This window comes from Fukomys damarensis, unplaced genomic scaffold (genome assembly GCF_012274545.1).
Source record: "Fukomys damarensis isolate Sample0158 unplaced genomic scaffold, DMR_v1.0_HiC HiC_scaffold_3, whole genome shotgun sequence".
NCBI lineage: Eukaryota > Metazoa > Chordata > Mammalia > Rodentia > Bathyergidae > Fukomys > Fukomys damarensis.
In genome coordinates this window covers 11,636,723-11,641,336 of record NW_022900915.1, presented here as the reverse complement: position 1 = coordinate 11,641,336, position 4,614 = coordinate 11,636,723, and positions in this window count along the sequence as shown.

Genomic DNA, 4,614 nt, shown 5'->3' with positions numbered 1-4,614 from the left:
AAAAAAAAAAAAAAAAAATCTAACTCCTGTCCTAGTGGCAGCTTAATAGGTGCTCAGTAAATATGTGTTGTATGAAAGAGTGACTGGGAAGTGCCCTCCGCAATCTACTCATTTTTCAAATGGAGAAACTGAGGTGGGGAGGAGGGGAGGATCTGCCTGGAGTCCTGCTGCCTGGGTCCCAGCGTCCTGTCCACGGTGGGCGGGGCAGGAGGGCAGGAGCGCAGGTGGGAGGAGGGCTGGCGGCGCGTGCCGAGCCGTGACGGGTGTCTGGCCTCCAGCTCCTGAGTCCCTCTGGGCATCTCGGATCCTCTGAGCTGGTGCGGACAATAGGGGGCAGCGGCCGCCAGGCGAGTCGGGCAGCAGCTGTGCAGGCGGCAGTACATGTGAGAAGTTTGTGAAAGGAGACGAGAGGAAGAAGGCCAGGCGGACGCCTCGAACACCTGGCCTGGCAGCCCCGCCAGCTGCCTCTCCGCGATGGCATCTTGAGTTCGGGCAGCCCTATCGAAGCCATCTTCGACGCTGCCCTCCCTGCCCCCTTTCCAACTCGCTGAGGTGGGGCTTGGCCAGCGGATGAAGGTGAGTGGGGAGCAGCCGCTGGCTTCTCCAAGCACTCTGCTGCCTGCCTGGCTGCCGGAAGCCAGCCTGGAGCCTGGCCAGCCTTTGGATGCCAGGGAGAGAAGTAAAACCCTGCTCACCCTGCTCCCTCGGTCCCTGGGCTTGGGTGGTAATGGGTAACTAGTGCCAGCTCTGCATGTTACTTAAGAGCACGGCTTCTGAGTAAGGCAAACCTAGGTCCTAATTCCCACCCCACTTTGGGCTTGTGTGGCCTCAAGCACCTTAATCTTCATGCTTCAGTTTTATCTGTAAAATGGAAATAACAATATCAACCTCACAGGCTTAATGTGGAAATTCGGTATACAATACATCTAAAGCACCTAGCCCAGAGCCATGTAAACAGGAACCACTCTATAAATGGCTCTTGTCACCATTATGGGCACCCCCGTGACCAGAGTCCTGGGAGGACATTATTCATGCTCTCACACATTAAACACAAGTGACACTTTTTGCAATGTTTATTTTTATTCGCATATGTTTGCTGTACACAGTGATCACAAATAATATTGAACTCCTACATAGGGCCTGACCTGTAGGCTCAGGCAGTGAAAAGAGAGACAGGCAAAATTCATCTTCAGAGAAGTCCCAGAGTCCTCTAAGGAGCAGAGAGAATACAATCTCTTGTTCTTACTAAGATATAAAGAGGAAGATGCAAAAGAAATAGAGAGCTCAAAGACGGAAAGTTTTTTTTTTCTATGAGTCTCAGTGGAACTTATTGAATTAGGGCAGAGCTTTAAACTCATAATTACAGCAACAATCATAAGTCCCGTGATAAGTATCCTGAGCAAGTTTCACAAGTTGGGAGTCCCAGGTCATCAGCATTCAACTCATGGCTACTTAATATGAAGTCTTTGTGTTCAAAAATCTCTGGCTGTGCACCTGGGGTGCCACATTTTCAAAGCTTGCAGGTGGTTCCCACTCAGACTGAAGTTGAGAGGCCCTAGGCCCAAGAAAGAGGCCCCTCCCCACCATCCTCTTTATCCCCTTCAAGGCTAGTCCTTCTGAAGGGACAGTGCTTTGTGCACTGATTTGAAAGTTGCACATAGCAATTCTATGTCTCCACCAAGCTCTCAGTTTCAGAAGCAGTGCTCTCCTTAGCCGCAGAACTTACAAGACCTAGGCGGCAGTAGTATTCTGCAATACTTGTAGAATGAAGAATATGAAATACTTGTGGAAAGAGTATGGTCCATATTAGTGGCTCTGACATTTACACCCATGTGGTCTTTACTTGGACCTCCTCTGAACAGATTTGTTGGGGGGGGTGAAGAGGGAGGGGGAGAGGAGGTGGGGGAGAGGCTTTAATTGTAATTTAACGCCATGGGGGTGAGCACCTGTGCTCTTCAGTTTACCACCCACCAATGGCCTTTGTGTGTCCCCAACTGGATTTGCTAATTTATTTTACCAGCCCTAAACTGAAGTTTACAGATCCCAGGAAATGCGGAGGATGTTATTATCTGTCTTCTAAGGCGCTCCTTCCGATTGTACGCCGGATGGTGTGTGTCTCCCTGTGTTCTCCAGTCCGTTATCTCCTGGGCCTCCTTGAGAAGCCCGGTCTTTAATGGTGGGTGTCAGCTTACTGCTGGCAGTGCTGATTCCTAGGAAACCTTATGGGAGGGAAGGATGGGAGATGTTTTCTGATTTGTGATCCTAATGCCTGGGAGTGCAAGAGGTAAAGCTATGAGGTAAAGGCCAGCTCTGGAGGTCCAGGGGAGGGTTTAGTTGGCTTGATTCTGTCTCTGACTGCTGCCTAACCTTGATCCTGGTCAGCCTCAGGGAACAGAGCAGAGAAAGCGGGTGGGCAGGGCTGGGACTTTCTCTGCCAGTTTCTGAGGGTTCTGCTTCACAGACAAGCAGGCCATTATGGAGTTAGTGGGTCTTGAGGTGCCATCGACAGGCAGTAGCCCCTTTCTGCTTTCTCTGTGAGCTTCCAGCACTGAGCAGGAACCAAGGCTGAGTGAGGAAATGCTAGTGAGTGATGAAATAATGCTGCATCTGGCTTCTGGGGAGTTGAAGGGTCCAAACTAACCAGTCTCTTGTCAGAGCCAGAAGCACTTGGCAACTGAGGCCTACCTAGGCCAGGTCAGAATGCAGCCCCAAGTCCAGCCCTCCCGAGGCCCATAGTTCTGAAGTGTGTCTCAAGAATCTCACCACACTTTCTCTGAGTCTGCATGCCTGGATCTGCCTCCCCTCCACTGTGCTGCCTGGTTGACAGTCAGTTTCCCGCTGTCAGTTTTATTTATTTTTCCTTGTCAGGTTTAGACCCGTGACCCCTGGAAGGCCAGGATAGAGTCTGACTTGTGTCTGTGGCCCAGCCTTTGGTATTCTGGGGTACTAAAGAATGAAAGAAAGAATGCCGAGGAACTGTTTTCCAGAGGATGCTCCAGGCCACTCCCATACTATCTGTTTAAGTTGAGAAAGAAGAGAGTCACTGACATTTATTCCATGATTTAACTGTGCTGGTCACTGTGCCAAGTGCCTATCTCAGTGTATTCCTGCAGCAGTCATCTGGCCCTTTTACAGATGGGAACGCTCCCTGCAGCACACAGGCATTGAGATGGATGGCCTCCTGGTCTCTCAGCCAGCGAGAGACAGGTGAGTTTCTGAGTCTGAATGCCAGTTGCACCAGGTTGTGATCAAGTTTAGTGTTCATTGCTTTTTTTTTTTTTTAACCATTCTACAAGAACCCAAGAGAACAGACATGAGTGCAATTCCCACTTTACAACGGAGGAAACCTAGGCTCAGAGAGTAAGCTTAGTCTAAGGAATTCCTCTCAGTCTCCTTCAGCTGGGCTGTGTCCTTTTCGGTTTTCTCAGGGCAGCCGCCAGGCAATCAAGCCAGCAAGGACGGAAAGAGAAGGGACTAGTGGTTCCAAGCGGAGAGGGCAGCCAGGATGGAAGCAGGCTTTCCTCTTAGGTCAGGGGTGGTTCTGTCCGCCACGAGGCCCTCAGAGCTAAGATTCTGCCCGGGCACACTCGTGGTGCGCAAGATGTAGCAGGCAGGATGACGTCCTGCAAACCTGGGGGTCACTCCCTGCGAGAGGGAACACAACCTGTGTGTGTGGGGTTTGCTCCAGACGTGGAGAGCGGCTCGCCCCTGCGCCGCTGCAGTCCTGGGATTCCCCATGCATTGTTCACCAAGTTTGCTAGCTTGGGGAAGAAGTGAGAAGAAGAGGGAAAGAGGCTTGGGTGGGGTGGTGGGGTGGGGCCCTGAAACTTAAGCAAGATCAGGCGGCTAAGAGGTCTGGAGCCCTGGAAGTCAGAAGTGGAGCCCTGCACGCAGTCGGCTGTCAATAAATATTTGTGGATGGTTAACTGAGTAAGTCGTTGGATGGCTCTGCTCTTAAGCAAGTGATCTCAGGCTAATCCTCATCCATATAGTGCTTTCCTCATCTACATAGGGTGGCGAGAGGAACCCAAAAGCATTGCTAGCACGAATTAGTAGCTGTTATTTTGGGAAATGGGGCTTGTAAGCTTTGGGAGCCCAGCAGAAGCGCCTGGCCCGATTACTGAGCCCCTGAACTCTCACTGTTCTAAAGAATACTCAGCAAACTTCCTGAGACTGGAGGCCTGGGGAGAGGGAGAGTGGGCCCAGGAGTCATCCTCAAAACAAAGCGAGAATCGAGAATCGCCAGGGTTAGGAGGAAGCCACAGGCCTCCTGGGCCCGGAAAGCAGCTCCCGGCCGCACCCGCACCTGGGGAACTTGCAGGTGGAGGAGGTGGGTCACCAGGGGCTTATTCTAGCAGCCTAGGTTCTAGGCCGGCTGGAGTCTTCACAGAGCAGCCGGACTCTGCTGGACGGCTGGGCCGGGCGCACCGGGAAGCCTGGCCGACGTTGCATGGGGGTGGGGTGGGGATAGAGTAGGTCGTCTGCCCTCGGTCCAGGCGGTTCGAGTTGGGACAGGACAGAGAGGTTTGGGACCGTGGGGAGAAGAGTCCGGGCCGAGGAAGAAAGAATCCGTGAGGTCGGACAGGCTGGAGCCAGCAGGGGCGGGGCGGACCC